General features: G+C 36.3%; 1 pseudogene; it reads left to right on the forward strand.

The window, feature by feature from the left end:
* Window positions 1-19,536, forward strand: part of LOC135537285 (unconventional myosin-XV-like) — a 140,287-nt pseudogene that overhangs the window by 43,039 nt on the left and 77,712 nt on the right.

A 19,536-nucleotide genomic window follows, 5' to 3' on the forward strand; every position in this document is an offset into this window, starting at 1 on the left:
GCCCTGGACTTCCTGATGGGCAGGTGGTGAAGGTAGGAAACAACATCTCCATGATCCTCAACACAGGGACCCCACAAGGGTGTGTGCTCAGCCCCCTCCTGTACTCCCTGTTCACACATGACTACTTGGCTACACACATCTCCAACTCAATCCTCAAGGTTGCAGATGACACAATAGTGGTAGGCCTGATTACCAACCATGACGAGACAGCCTACAGGGGGCATGTGAGGGTCCTGGCGGGAGTGGTGGTGCCAGGAAAATAACCTTTTCCGTCAACAAAACAAAGGAGCTGATCGTGGACTTCAGCAAAGGGAGTCCAAGTTCCTCGGCGTCCTCAAATGGTCCATCCAGACTGACCGGGTGGTGAAGAAGGCGCAAAAGCACCCCTAAGAACCTCACAAACTTCTACAGATGCCATTGTGAGCATCCTGTCGGGCTGTATCACCACCTGGTACGGCAACTGCACCGTCCGCAACCATAGGATTCTCCAGAGGGTGGTAAGGTCAGCCCAACGCATCACTGGGGGCACACTGCCTGCCCTCCAGGACATCTACAGCACCTGTCAAAGGAAGGCCAAGAAGATCATCAAGGACCACAACCACCCGAGCCACTGCCTGTTCACCCCATTGCCATCCAGAAGGTGAGGCCAGTACAGGTGCATCAAAGCAGGGACCAAGAGACTGAAAAACAGCTTCTATCTCAAGGCCATCAGACTGTTAAACAGCCACCACTAACACAGTCAGGCTGCTGCCAACACACTGACTCAACTCCAGCCACTTTAATAATGGGAATTGATCGGAATTGACATACAGACTCAAATCATTGTCCCTTTAACAAACGGATCACTAGTGACTTTAATAATGTTTACATATCCTGCATTCCTCAACTTATATGTATATACTGTATTTTATACCATCTATTGCATCTTAACTGTGCCGCTCAGTCATTTCTCATCCATATATTTATATGTATATATTCTCATTCCATTCCTTTACTTAGATTTGTGTGTATTGGGTAGTTGTTGGGGGATTGTTAGATATTACTTCTTAAAAATTTGCTGCACTGTCGGAACTAGAAGCACAAGCATTTCGCTACACTCGCGATAACATCTGCTAACCATGTGTATGTGACCAATAGAATTTGATGTGATTTGATTTTGAGAGGATGGGAGGGATTACCTAAACTGGGTCTCTCTGAGTCAATATCTTTACATGGCCTTGAAATGTGAAGAGAGGATCCAGGATCCTAGATAATTTGGGTTGAGTCCATCATCCCTGTATAGCATACAATGGTTCTTCCTTTAAAAATGTTGTTGTTAATTGTCAAACATTGTTGCCATTAATTCTAGTTAGTGTTAGTTTGACCACCAGAGGGCATCTTTGAGAAGCATTTGACTATTTTTAATAGTGGCTGTACTAGAGAATTTAAAACCTATTTTTTTTAAAGAACATAGTATATGGGATTGATTTTAAGAAATGTTTCCTAATTAATTAGATAATTTTTATGGAGTTTCAATTCCAAGAAAAACTAGAAAAATTGAGAAAAAAAACTAAACCCTCAGGAAAATATGGCGCTGTACAACATGACCGGGTGGGAGTAGGCTACAAAAAGCAAAATAATCCTAACATTTCCACACCCTAATTGTAGTCTAACCAAACGGAGATTCAGTGAAAATAAAAAAATCTCATTGATTGATCAAGACCAGTCTCCATGGATGTCTCAGAGCAGAAAAAACGGTGTTGAAATAGTTGACCACATGTCATTCAGTGTTATTTATTCCCATAGTAATGTGTTATGGACGGGGCGGCAGCCTAGTTGACCACATGTAATTCAGTGTTATTTATTCCCATAGTAATTTGTTATGGGCGGGGCGGCAGACTAGTTGACCACATGTCATTCAGTGTTATTTATTCCATAGTAATTTGTTATGGACGGCGGCAGCCTAGTTGACCACATGTCATTGTGTTATTTATTCCAATAGTAATGTGTTCTGGATGGGATGTCATTCAGTGTTATTTATTCCCATAGTAATGTGTTATGGATGGGATGTCATTCAGTGTTATTTATTCCCATAGTAATTTGTTATGGATGTCATTCAGTGTTATTTATTCCCATAGTAATGTGTTATGGACGGGGCGACAGCCTAGTTGACCACATGTCATTCAGTGTTATTTATTCCCATAGTAATTTGTTATGGACGGGATGTCATTCAGTGTTATTTATTCCCATAGTAATTTGTTATGGATGTCATTCAGTGTTATTTATTCCCATAGTAATGTGTTATGGACGGGGCGACAGCCTAGTTGACCACATGTCATTCAGTGTTATTTATTCCCATAGTAATTTGTTATGGACGGGATGTCATTCAGTGTTATTTATTCCCATAGTAATTTGTTATGGACGGGATGTCATTCAGTGTTATTTATTCCCATAGTAATGTGTTATGGATGGGATGTCATTCAGTGTTATTTATTCCCATAGTAATTTGTTATGGATGGGATGTCATTCAGTGTTATTTATTCCCATAGTAATTTTTTATGGACGGGATGTCATTCAGTGTTATTTATTCCCATAGTAATGTGTTCTGGATGGAATGTCATTCAGTGTTATTTATTCCCATAGTAATTTGTTATGGACGGGGCGGCAGCCTAGTTGACCACATGTCATTCAGTGTTATTTATTCCCATAGTAATTTGTTATGGACGGGATGTCATTCAGTGTTATTTATTCCCATAGTAATTTGTTATGGACGGGATATCATTCAGTGTTATTTATTCCCATAGTAATGTGTTATGGATGGGATGTCATTCAGTGTAATTTATTCCCATAGTAATGTGTTATGGATGGGATGTCATTCAGTGTTATTTATTCCCATAGTAATTTGTTATGGATGTCATTCAGTGTTATTTATTCCCATAGTAATGTGTTATGGACGGGGCGACAGCCTAGTTGACCACATGTCATTCAGTGTTATTTATTCCATAGTAATTTGTTATGGATGTCATTCAGTGTTATTTATTCCATAGTAATGTGTTATGGATGTCATTCAGTGTTATTTATTCCAATAGTAATGTGTTCTGGATGGGATGTCATTCAGTGTTATTTATTCCCATAGTAATTTGTTATGGATGGGATGTCATCCAGTGTTATTTATTCCCATAGTAATGTGTTATGGATGTCATTCAGTGTTATTTATTCCCATAGTAATGTGTTCTGGATGGGATGTCATTCAGTGTTATTTATTCCCATAGTAATTTGTTATGGATGGGATGTCATTCAGTGTTATTTATTCCCATAGTAATGTGTTATGGACGTCATTTAGTGTTATTTATTCCCTTAGTAATTTGTTATGGACGGGGCAGCCTAGTTGACCACATGTCATTCAGTGTAATTTATTCCCATAGTAATGTGTTATGGACGGGGCGGCAGCCTCGTTGTTAGTAGTAATTCGTAATGGATCCATAATGAAAAAACATCTGCGTTACAAATATAATGAAGGTTAATAATAAATTTATGTTTTTGTAGGGGTTGATGCATTTTTGGGAGGGGGCAAATCTGGTTTATGCATTTGGTGGACTCTGTAAGATGGACTCACTGATGGTTGAACATGATGAGCGATCGACAACGGCATTCAACAGCGCTCTAATCACAGTCAGATGTCATGCATAGGTGTAATAGGTGGCAGGGAAGTCAGGCGCAGGAGAGTCAATTCATTCATTCAACAGCGCTCTAATCACAGTCAGAAGACAGTTGAAGAAATTTGAGTGGACTTATGGAAAGGCTCGTTTAGATATGATATATTATATACATTACATACATTATACACTATTATTTGTAAAACATTTTATAGAACATTAATCATGTGTGTTCTCTTGTTTTGTATTTCATTGATTTATTGAGTCCCCATGCTGGTCTCAGAGCCAAACAGTGCTGAAATCGTCAACCACATGTCATTCTGTGATATTTATTCCCATTGTAATTAGTTATTGATCTATAGCGAAATTGTCACGCCCTGGTCTATATTTATTATGTTATCTTCATGTATTGGGTCAGGCCAGGGTGTGACATGGGTTTATTTGTAGTGTGTTTCGTCTTGGGGTTGTGTGGGGTGTATAGATTAGTCTATGGCTGCCTGAGGCGGTTCTCAATCAGAGTCAGGTGATTATCGTTGTCTCTGATTGGGAACCATATTTAGGTAGCCTGGGTTTCACTGTGTGTTTGTGGGTGATTGTTCCTGTCTCTGTGTTTGTTGCACCAGTCAGGGCTGTTTCGGTTTTCGACGTTTGTTGTTTTGTATTGTTCGTGTTGTTCTTAATTAAAGATGTATCGAACGAACCACGTTGCATTTTGGTCCGATCCTTGTTCCACCTCTTCGTCAGAGGAGGAGTTGGAGGAAAGCCGTTACAGAAATAAACATGCATTAAAATTATAATGCAGGGTTAATAATAATTTAATATATTTGTATGGGTTGATGCAGAATTCACAGACTGTACTGTTGGAGCTAGGAACACAAGCATTTAGTTAGATATTACTGCACTGTTGGAGCTAGGAACACAAGCATTTAGTTAGATACTACTGCACTGTTGGAGCTAGAAACACAAGCATTTAGTTAGATACTACTGCACTGTTGGAGCTAGGAACACAAGCATTTAGTTAGATATTATTGTACTGTTGGAGCTAGAAACACAAGCATTTAGTTAGGTATTACTGTACTGTTGGAGCTAGAAATACAAGCATTTAGCTAGGTATTACTGTACTGTTGGAGCTTGAAACACAAGCATTTAGTTAGGTATTACTGTACTGTTGGAGCAAGAAACACAAGCATTTAGCTAGGTATTACTGCATAGTTGGAGTTAGGAACATAAGCATTTCGCTACACCTGTGATAACACCTGCGAAATATGTGGACGCGACCAAGAACATTTAATTTGATTTACAAACTAAGTGTGTTTAGTGAGTCAGCCAGAACAGAGGCAGTAGGGATGACCAGGGATGTTCTCTTTATAAGTGTGTGAATTGGACCATTTTCCTGTCCTAATAAGCATTCAAATTGTAACGAGTCCTTTTGCGAAAATTTATGGAGTAATATAGAACTGCAGTGGAGTAGAAATTGTCAAAAAATATGAATAGCACAGACACCCGATATAGACTGACTGACTGAGTGATGGCATTGACTAGTTTAGCGTTCGAAATGCATCTTTTGGGAGAAAATGTACGGAAAATGTACGGAGAAAAAGTACGGTATTGTAATGAGGTAAGAGTGATAAGAGTGAAAGTAATCAAAAATATCAATAGTAAAGTACAGAGAACATAAAACTGTGATATTTAAAGTAGTACCTTAAAAGCATTTTCCATGAAGTACTTCCCACCACTGCGTTCAGCAGCGTTGTTTCGTGTGTTTCCTTCAGCGGTGAGAGTTTTGCCGATGTTGCCGGTGGTCCCGGTGGTCCCGGAGGTCCCGGTGGTCCCGGTGGTCCCGGTGGCTTCTGTAGTAGATCAACAGCATGCTGTCATGGCCCAGCAGCAACACGCCATCATGAACCAACAGGCCATCATTATGGTAGGTTACGTCTAACTTATTAACCATCATTATGGTACTGTAGGTTACGTCTAACTCATTAACCATCATTATGGTAGGTTACGTCTAACTTATTAACCATCATTATGGTAGGTTACGTCTAACTTATTAACCATCATTATGGTGCTGTAGGTTACGTCTAACTTATTAACCATCATTATGGTAGGTTACGTCTAACTTATTAACCATCATTATGGTACTGTAGGTTACGTCTAACTTATTAACCATCATTATGGTAGTTTACGTCTAACTTATTAACCATCATTATGGTAGGTTACGTCTAACTTATTAACCATCATTATGGTACTGTAGGTTACGTCTAACTTAATAACCATCATTATGGTACTGTAGGTTACGTCTAACTTATTAACCATCATTATGGTACTGTAGGTTACGTCTAACTTATTAACCATCATTATGGTAGGTTACATCTAACTTATTAACCATCATTATGGTACTGTAGGTTACGTCTAACTTATTAACCATCATTATGGTACTGTAGGTTACGTCTAACTTATTGACCATCATCATGGTACTGTAGGTTACGTCTAACTTATTAACCATCATTATGGTACTGTAGGTTACGTCTAACTTATTAACCATCATTATGGTACTGTAGGTTACGTCTAACTTATTAACCATCATTATGGTACTGTAGGTTACGTCTAACTTATTAACCATCATTATGGTACTGTAGGTTACGTCTAACTTATTAACCATCATTATGGTACTGTAGGTTACGTCTAACTTATTAACCATCATTATGGTAGGTTACGTCTAACTTATTAACCATCATTATGGTAGGTTACGTCTAACTTATTAACCATCATTATGGTAGGTTACGTCTAACTTATTGACCATCATTATGGCAGGTTACGTCTAACATATTAGCCATCATTATGGTAGGTTACGTCTAACTTATTAACCATCATTATGGTAGGTTACGTCTAACATATTAGCCATCATTATGGTAGGTTACGTCTAACTTATTAACCATCATTATGGTAGGTTACGTCTAACATATTAGCCATCATTATGGTAGGTTACGTCTAACTTATTAACCATCATTATGGTAGGTTACGTCTAACATATTAGCCATCATTATGGTAGGTTACGTCTAACTTATTAACCATCATTATGGTAGGTTACGTCTAACTTATTAACCATCATTATGGTACTGTAGGTTACGTCTAACTTATTAACCATCATTATGGTACAGTAGGTTACGTCTAACTTATTAACCATCATTATGGTAGGTTACGTCTAACTTAATAACCATCATTATGGTACTGTAGGTTACGTCTAACTTAATAACCATCATTATGGTACTGTAGGTTACGTCTAACTTAATAACCATCATTATGGTTCTGTAGGTTACATCTAACTTATTAACCATCATTATGTTAGGTTACGGCTAACTTATTAACCATCATTATGGTACTGTAGGTTACGTCTAACTTATTAACCATCATTATGGTACTGTAGGTTACGTCTAACTTATTAACCATCATTATGGTACTGTAGGTTACGTCTAACTTATTAACCATCATTATGGTGCTGTAGGTTACGTCTAACTTATTAACCATCATTATGGTAGGTTACGTCTAACTTATTAACCATCATTATGGTAGGTTACGTCTAACTTATTATCCATCATTATGGTAGGTTACATCTAACTTATTATCCATCATTATGGTAGGTTACGTCTAACTTATTAACCATCATTATGGTACTGTAGGTTACGTCCCAACTTATTAACCATCATTATGGTACTGTAGGTTACGTCTAACTTATTAACCATCATTATGGTACTGTAGGTTACGTCTAACTTATTAACCATCATTATGGTACTGTAGGTTACGTCTAACTTATTAACCATCATTATGGTAGGTTACGTCTAACTTATTAACCATCATTATGGTAGGTTACGTCTAACTTATTAACCATCATTATGGTACTGTAGGTTACGTCTAACTTATTAACCATCATTATGGTACTGTAGGTTACGTCTAACTTATTAACCATCATTATGGTACTGTAGGTTACGTCTAACTTATTAACCATCATTATGGTAGGTTACGTCTAACTTATTAACCATCATTATGGTAGGTTACGTCTAACTTATTAACCATCATTATGGTACTGTAGGTTACGTCTAACTTATTAACCATCATTATGGTACTGTAGGTTACGTCTAACTTATTAACCATCATTTTGGTACTGTAGGTTACGTCTAACTTAATAACCATCATTATGGTACTGTAGGTTACGTCTAACTTATTGACCATCATCATGGTACTGTAGGTTACGTCTAACTTATTAACCATCATTATGGTAGGTTACGTCTAACTTATTGACCATCATTATGGTGCTGTAGGTTACGTCTAACTTATTAACCATCATTATGGTAGGTTACGTCTAACTTATTAACCATCATTATGGTACTGTAGGTTACGTCTAACATATTAACCATCATTATGGTACTGTAGGTTACGTCTAACTTATTAACCATCATTATGGTACTGTAGGTTACGTCTAACTTATTAACCATCATTATGGTAGGTTACGGCTAACTTATTAACCATCATTGTGGTAGGTTACGTCTAACTTATTAACCATCATTATGGTGCTGTAGGTTACGTCTAACTTATTAACCATCATTATGGTACTGTAGGTTACGTCTAACTTATTAACCATCATTATGGTACTGTAGGTTACGTCTAACTTATTAACCATCATTATGGTAGGTTACGTCTAACTTATTAACCATCATTATGGTGCTGTAGGTTACGGCTAACTTATTAACCATCATTGTGGTGCTGTAGGTTACGTCTAACTTATTAACCATCATTATGGTGCTGTAGGTTACGTCTAACTTATTAACCATCATTATGGTGCTGTAGGTTACGTCTAACATATTTACCTCCTCCCCTCTCCTCTCCCTCCCCTTCCTCTCCCCCTTCTCCACCTGCCCCTCTTCCCTCCTCCCCAGGCCCAGCAGATGACAATGCAGGCCATGGCTTTAGTAACTTCCCCCATGACCTCGCCCCCTCTTCCCCCTCACCTCACCCCCCATGAGCCCCCTCCTCCCCCACTCCCTCCCTCCTAGCCCCTACACACATTTCCCCCGAGCCCATATGCTAGCATCACTCCTAGCCCTTATGCCACTTCCAGTCCAGCGAGCCCGTATGCTGTCATGCCTCCCAGCACCTATGCTGCTTCCCCTGCCACCTCCAGTCCAGTGAGTCCGTATGCTGTCATGCCTCCCAGCACCTATGCTGCTTCCCCTGCCACCTCCAGTCCAACCAGCCTCCCTGACCCCTATCCTGCCCAGAGCCAGAACCTGAGACCCAACTCCACTACCCAGCCTGCCCCTGTCTACCCTGGGGCTAGCCAGCCCACCAGTCCTGAGGAACAGCCATATTCAGCCAGCCTCCCAGACCCCTATCCTTCCACCCAGGTGAGTTGATACGAGTGTAGAACCTGTCCCCGTGGGAGAACCCATTGAAGAACCCTTCTGGGTTCCAGGTATAGTCCTTTCCACAGAGGGTTCTACAAGGAACCCAAACGGGTTCTCCCATAGGGACGGCCAAAGAACCCTTTTAGGAAGCCTTTTTCCTAAGAGTATAGTACCTATACCTGCCCAAGTAACACTTCAGGTTGACTGTGGTGTATCTGCAGGATGTTAGGACTTCAGGTTGACTGTGGTGTATCTGCAGGACGTTAGGACTTCAGGTTGACTGTGGTGTATCTACAGGACGTTAGGACTTCAGGTTGTCTGTGGTGTATCTGCAGGTCAGGACGATAGGACTTCAGGTTGACTGTGGTGTATCTGCAGGATGTTAGGACTTCAGGTTGACTGTGGTGTATCTGCAGGACGTTAGGACTTCAGGTTGACTGTGGTGTATCTGCAGGATGTTAGGACTTCAGGTTGACTGTGGTGTATCTGCAGGATGTTAGGACTTCAGGTTGACTGTGGTGTATCTGCAGGATGTTAGGACTTCAGGTTGACTGTGGTGTATCTGCAGGATGTTAGGACCTCAGGTTGACTGTGGTGTATCTGCAGGATGTTAGCACTTCAGGTTGACTGTGGTGTATCTGCAGGTCAGGATGTTAGGACTTCAGGTTGAATGTGGTGTATCTGCAGGATGTTAGGACTTCAGGTTGACTGTGGTGTATCTGCAGGATGTTAGGACTTCAGGTTGACTGTGGTGTATCTGCAGGATGTTAGGACTTCAGGTTGACTGTGGTGTATCTACAGGATGTTAGGACTTCAGGTTGACTGTGGTGTATATGCAGGATGTTAGGACTTCAGGTTGACTGTGGTGTATCTGCAGGACGTTAGGACTTCAGGTGTGTGTTGTGTGGCTCACTCCTTCTCAGGCCAAGACCGCAGGTAAAGACGGGGTTCCTCACCAGAAGTCTCCAGCCATCCCCATCAACAAGGAACCTGCCAGGAAGTTTGGTAATTCATTAATTAATAACGTCACTTGATTTATAACAATCAGACATCACTTGATTTATAACAATCAGACATCACATGATATATAACAATCAGGCATCATATGATATATACCACAATCAGACATCACATGATATATACCACAATCAGACATCACATGATATATACCACAATCAGACATCATATGATATATACCACAATCAGACATCACATGATATATACCACAATCAGACATCACATGATATATACCACAATCAGACATCACATGATTTATAAAAATCAGACATCACATGATATATACCACAATCAGACATCACATGACTTATAACAATCAGACATTATATGATATATACCACAATCAGACATCACATGATATATACCACAATCAGACATCACATGATATATACCACAATCAGACATCACATGACTTATAACAATCAGACATTATATGATATATACCACAATCAGACATTATATGATGTATAACAATCATACATCACATGATATATACCACAATCAGACATCACATGATATATACCACAATCAGACATCACATGATATATACCACAATCAGACATCACATGATATATACCACAATCAGACATCACATGATATATAACAATCAGACATCACATGACTTATAAAAATCAGACATTATATGATATATACCACAATCAGACATTATATGATGTATAACAATCATACATCACATGATATATACCACAATCAGACATTATATGATATATACCACAATCAGACATTATATGATGTATAACAATCATACATCACATGATATATACCACAATCAGACATCACATGATATATACCACAATCAGACATCACATGATATATACCACAATCAGACATCACATGATATATACCACAATCAGACATTATATGATTTACAACAATCTTACATCACATGATATATACCACAATCAGACATCACATGATTTATAACAATCAGACATCACATGATATATACCACAATCAGACATCACATGATTTATACCAATCAGACATCACATGATATATACCACAATCAGACATCACATGATTTATAACAATCAGACATCACATGATATATACCACAATCAGACATCACATGATTTATACCAATCAGACATCACATGATTTATAACAATCAGACATCACATGATTTATAACAATCAGACATCACATGATATATACCACAATCAGACATCACATGATTTATAACAATCAGACATCACATGATTTATAACAATCAGACATCACATGATTTATAACAATCAGACATCACATGATATATACCACAATCAGACATCACATGATTTATAACAATCAGACATCACATGATTTATAACAATCAGGCATCACATGATTTATAACAATCAGACATCACATGATTTATAACAATCAGGCATCACATGATTTATAACAATCAGACATCACATGATATATACCACAATCAGGCATCACATGATTTATAACAATCAGACATCACATGATTTATAACAATCAGACATCACATGATATATACCACAATCAGACATCACATGATTTATAACAATCAGGCATCACATGATTTATACCAATCAGACATCACATGATATATACCACAATCAGACATCACATGATATATACCACAATCAGACATCACATGATATATACCACAATCAGACATCACATGATATATACCACAATCAGACATCACATGATATATACCTCAATCAGACATCACATGATTTATAAAAATCAGACATCATATGATATATACCACAATCAGACATTATATGATATATAACACAATCAGACATCACATGACTTATAAAAATCAGACATCACATGATATATACCACAATCAGACATCACATGACTTATAAAAATCAGACATCACATGATATATACCACAATCAGACATCACATGATATATACCACAATCAGACATCACATGACTTATAACAATCAGACATTATATGATATATACCACAATCAGACATTATATGATGTATAACAATCATACATCACATGATATATACCAAAATCAGACATCACATGATATATACCACAATCAGACATCACATGATATATACCACAATCAGACATCACATGACTTTTAAAAATCAGACATTATATGATATATACCACAATCAGACATTATATGATGTATAACAATCATACATCACATGATATATACCACAATCAGACATTATATGATTTATAACCATCAGACATCAGATGTATATACCACAATCAGACATCACATGATATATACCACAATCAGACATCACATGATATATACCACAATCAGACATTATATGATTTACAACAATCTTACATCACATGATATATACCACAATCAGACATCACATGATTTATAACAATCAGACATCACATGATATATACCACAATCAGACATCACATGATTTATACCAATCAGACATCACATGATATATACCACAATCAGACATCACATGATTTATAACAATCAGACATCACATGATATATACCACAATCAGACATCACATGATTTATACCAATCAGACATCACATGATTTATAACAATCAGACATCACATGATTTATAACAATCAGACATCACATGATATATACCACAATCAGACATCACATGATTTATAACAATCAGACATCACATGATTTATAACAATCAGACATCACATGATTTATAACAATCAGACATCACATGATATATACCACAATCAGACATCACATGATTTATAACAATCAGACATCACATGATTTATAACAATCAGGCATCACATGATTTATAACAATCAGACATCACATGATTTATAACAATCAGGCATCACATGATTTATAACAATCAGACATCACATGATATATACCACAATCAGGCATCACATGATTTATAACAATCAGACATCACATGATTTATAACAATCAGGCATCACATGATTTATACCAATCAGACATCACATGATATATACCACAATCAGACATCACATGATATATACCACAATCAGACATCACATGATATATACCACAATCAGACATCACATGATATATACCACAATCAGACATCACATGATATATACCACAATCAGACATCACATGATTTATAAAAATCAGACATCACATGATATATACCACAATCAGACATTACATGACTTATAACAATCAGACATTATATGATATATACCACAATCAGACATTATATGATGTATAACAATCAGACATTATATGATATATACCACAATCAGACATTATATGATGTATAACAATCATACATCACATGATATATACCACAATCAGACATTATATGATGTATAACAATCATACATCACATGATATATACCACAATCAGACATTATATGATGTATAACAATCATACATCACATGATATATACCACAATCAGACATCACATGATATATACCACAATCCGACATTATATGATTTATAACCATCAGACATCACATGTATATACCACAATCAGACATCACATGATATATACCACAATCAGACATCACATGACTTATAACAATCAGACATTATATGATTTATAACCATCAGACATCACATGATATATACCACAATCAGACATCACATGATTTATAACAATCAGACATCATATGATATATACCACAATCCGACATTATATGATTTATAACCATCAGACATCACATGTATATACCACAATCAGACATCACATGATATATACCACAATCAGACATCACATGACTTATAACAATCAGACATTATATGATTTATAACCATCAGACATCACATGTATATACCACAATCAGACATCATATGATTTACAACAATCAGACATCACATGATATATACCACAATCAGACATCACATGATATATACCACAATCAGACATCACATGATATATACCACAATCAGACATCACATGATTTATAACAATCAGACATCACATGATATATACCACAATCAGACATCACATGATATATACCACAATCAGACATCACATGATTTATCACAATCAGACATCACATGATATATACCACAATCAGACATCACATGATTTATAACAATCAGGCATCACATGACTTATAACATTCAGACATCATATGATTTACAACAATCTTACATCACATGATATATACCACAATCAGACATTATATGATTTACAACAATCTTACATCACATGATTTATAACAATCAGACATCACATGATTTATAACAATCAGACATCACATGATTTATAACAATCAGACATCACATGATATATACCACAATCAGACATCACATGATTTATAACAATCAGACATCACATGATTTATAAAAATCAGACATCATATGATATATACCACAATCAGACATTATATGATATATAACACAATCAGACATCACATGACTTATAACAATCAGACATCACATGATATATACCACAATCAGACATTATATGACTTATAACAATCAGACATTATATGATATATACCACAATCAGACATTATATGATGTATAACAATCAGACATTATATGATATATACCACAATCAGACATCACATGATATATACCACAATCAGACATTATATGATATATACCACAATCAGACATTATATGATGTATAACAATCAGACATTATATGATATATACCACAATCAGACATTATATGATATATAACACAATCAGACATCACATGACTTATAAAAATCAGACATCACATGATATATACCACAATCAGACATCATATGATATATACCACAATCAGACATTATATGACTTATAACAATCAGACATTATATGATATATACCACAATCAGACATTATATGATGTATAACAATCATACATCACATGATATATACCACAATCAGACATCACATGATATATACCACAATCAGACATCACATGATATATACCACAATCAGACATCACATGATATATACCACAATCAGACATCACATGATATATACCACAATCAGACATCACATGATTTATAAAAATCAGACATCATATGATATATAACACAATCAGACATTATATGATGTATAACACAATCAGACATCACATGATTTATCACAATCAGACATCACATGATTTATAAAAATCAGACATCACATGATATATACCACAATCAGACATTACATGACTTATAACAATCAGACATTATATGATATATACCACAATCAGACATTATATGATGTATAACAATCAGACATTATATGATATATACCACAATCAGACATTATATGATGTATAACAATCATACATCACATGATATATACCACAATCAGACATTATATGATGTATAACAATCATACATCACATGATATATACCACAATCAGACATTATATGATGTATAACAATCATACATCACATGATATATACCACAATCAGACATCACATGATATATACCACAATCCGACATTATATGATTTATAACCATCAGACATCACATGTATATACCACAATCAGACATCACATGATATATACCACAATCAGACATCACATGACTTATAACAATCAGACATTATATGATTTATAACCATCAGACATCACATGATATATACCACAATCAGACATCACATGATTTATAACAATCAGACATCATATGATATATACCACAATCCGACATTATATGATTTATAACCATCAGACATCACATGTATATACCACAATCAGACATCACATGATATATACCACAATCAGACATCACATGACTTATAACAATCAGACATTATATGATTTATAACCATCAGACATCACATGTATATACCACAATCAGACATCATATGATTTACAACAATCAGACATCACATGATATATACCACAATCAGACATCACATGATATATACCACAATCAGACATCACATGATATATACCACAATCAGACATTATATGATTTACAACAATCTTACATCACATGATATATACCACAATCAGACATCACATGATTTATAACAATCAGACATCACATGATTTATAACAATCAGACATCACATGATATATACCACAATCAGACATCACATGATATATACCACAATCAGACATCACATGATTTATCACAATCAGACATCACATGATATATACCACAATCAGACATCACATGATTTATAACAATCAGGCATCACATGACTTATAACATTCAGACATCATATGATTTACAACAATCTTACATCACATGATATATACCACAATCAGACATTATATGATTTACAACAATCTTACATCACATGATTTATAACAATCAGACATCACATGATTTATAACAATCAGACATCACATGATTTATAACAATCAGACATCACATGATATATACCACAATCAGACATCACATGATTTATAACAATCAGACATCACATGATTTATAAAAATCAGACATCATATGATATATACCACAATCAGACATTATATGATATATAACACAATCAGACATCACATGACTTATAACAATCAGACATCACATGATATATACCACAATCAGACATTATATGACTTATAACAATCAGACATTATATGATATATACCACAATCAGACATTATATGATGTATAACAATCAGACATTATATGATATATACCACAATCAGACATCACATGATATATACCACAATCAGACATTATATGATATATACCACAATCAGACATTATATGATGTATAACAATCAGACATTATATGATATATACCACAATCAGACATTATATGATATATAACACAATCAGACATCACATGACTTATAAAAATCAGACATCACATGATATATACCACAATCAGACATCATATGATATATACCACAATCAGACATTATATGACTTATAACAATCAGACATTATATGATATATACCACAATCAGACATTATATGATGTATAACAATCATACATCACATGATATATACCACAATCAGACATCACATGATATATACCACAATCAGACATCACATGACTTATAAAAATCAGACATTATATGATATATACCACAATCAGACATTATATGATGTATAACAATCATACATCACATGATATATACCACAATCAGACATTATATGATGTATAACAATCATACATCACATGATATATACCACAATCAGACATCACATGATATATACCACAATCCGACATTATATGATTTATAACCATCAGACATCACATGTATATACCACAATCAGACATCACATGATATATACCACAATCAGACATCACATGACTTATAACAATCAGACATTATATGATTTATAACCATCAGACATCACATGTATATACCACAATCAGACATCATATGATTTACAACAATCAGACATCACATGATATATACCACAATCAGACATCACATGATATATACCACAATCAGACATCACATGATATATACCACAATCAGACATTATATGATTTACAACAATCTTACATCACATGATATATACCACAATCAGACATCACATGATTTATAACAATCAGACATCACATGATTTATAACAATCAGACATCACATGATATATACCACAATCAGACATCACATGATATATACCACAATCAGACATCACATGATTTATCACAATCAGACATCACATGATATATACCACAATCAGACATCACATGATTTATAACAATCAGACATCACATGATTTATAACAATCAGGCATCACATGACTTATAACATTCAGACATCATATGATTTACAACAATCTTACATCACATGATATATACCACAATCAGACATTATATGATTTACAACAATCTTGCATCACATGATTTATAACAATCAGACATCACATGATTTATAACAATCAGACATCACATGATTTATAACAATCAGACATCACATGATATATACCACAATCAGACATCACATGATTTATAACAATCAGACATCACATGATTTATAACAATCAGACATCACATGATTTATAACAATCAGACATCACATGATATATACCACAATCAGACATCACATGATTTATAACAATCAGACATCACATGATTTATAACAATCAGTAATCACATGATTTATAACAATCAGACATCACATGATTTATAACAATCAGGCATCACATGATTTATAACAATCAGACATCACATGATTTATAACAATCAGGCATCACATGATTTATAACAATCAGACATCACATGATTTATAACAATCAGGCATCACATGATTTATAACAATCTTACATCACATGATTTATAACAATCAGACATCACATGATTTATAACAATCAGACATCACATGATTTATAACAATCAGACATCACATGATATATACCACAATCAGAAATCACATGATTTATAACAATCAGACATCACACGATTTATAACAATCAGACATCACATGATTTATAACAATCAGACATCACATGATATATACCACAATCAGACATCACATGATTTATAACAATCAGACATCACATGATTTATAACAATCAGGCATCACATGATTTATAACAATCAGACATCACATGATTTATAACAATCAGGCATCACATGATTTATAAATATCAGACATCACATGATTTATAACAATCAGGCATCACATGATTTATAACAATCAGACGTCACATGATTTATAACAATCAGGCATCACATGATTTATAAATATCAGACATCACATGATTTATAACAATCAGGCATCACATGATTTATAACAATCAGACATTGTATGATTTGTTAGAGTATCTCCCTCTGTGATGTGTAGCCCTGGTGATGACCAGTCTTCTCTACCCTGTGGTGACCAGTCCTCTCTCCCTAGTGGTGACCAGTCCTCTCTCCCCAGTGGTGACCAGTCCTCTCTCCCCAGTGGTGACCAGTCCTCTCTCCCCAGTGGTGACCAGTCCTCTCTCCCCAATGGTGACCAGTCCTCTCTCCCTAGTGGTGACAAGTCCTCTCTCCCTAGTGGTGACCAGTCCTCTCTCCCCAGTGGTGACCAGTCCGCTCTCCCCAGTGGTGACCAGTCCTCTCTCCCCAATGGTGACCAGTCCTCTCTCCCTAGTGGTGACCAGTCCTCTCTCCCCAGTGGTGACCAGTCCTCTCTCCCCAGTGGTGACCAGTCCTCTCTCCCCAATGGTGACCAGTCCTCTCTCCCTAGTGGTGACCAGTCCTCTCTCCCTAGTGGTGACCAGTCCTCTCTCCACTGTGGTGACCAATCCTCTCTCCCTAGTGGTGACCAGTCCTCTCTCCCAAATGGTGACCAGTCCTCTCTCTCCCTATGTGATGTGTAGCCCCGGTGGTGACCAGTCCTCTCTCCCTAGTGGTGACCAGTCCTCTCTCCCTAGTGGTGACCAGTCCTCTCTCCCAGTGGTGACCAGTCCTCTCTCTCCCTATGTGATGTGTAGCCCCGGTGGTGACCTGTCCTCTCTCCCCTGTGGTGACCAGTCCTCTCTCCTTAGTGGTGACCGGTCCTCTCTCCCAGTGGTGACCAGTCCTCTCTCCCCAGTGGTGACCAGTCCTCTCTCCCTAGTGGTGACCAGTCCTCTCTCTCCCTATGTGATGTGTAGCCCCGGTGGTGACCAGTCCTCTCTCCTTAGTGGTGACCAGTCCTCTCTCTCCCTATGTGATGTGTAGCCCCGGTGGT

The sequence above is a fragment of the Oncorhynchus masou genome, unplaced genomic scaffold (assembly GCF_036934945.1).
Source record: "Oncorhynchus masou masou isolate Uvic2021 unplaced genomic scaffold, UVic_Omas_1.1 unplaced_scaffold_744, whole genome shotgun sequence".
NCBI classification, from domain to species: Eukaryota; Metazoa; Chordata; class Actinopteri; order Salmoniformes; family Salmonidae; genus Oncorhynchus; species Oncorhynchus masou.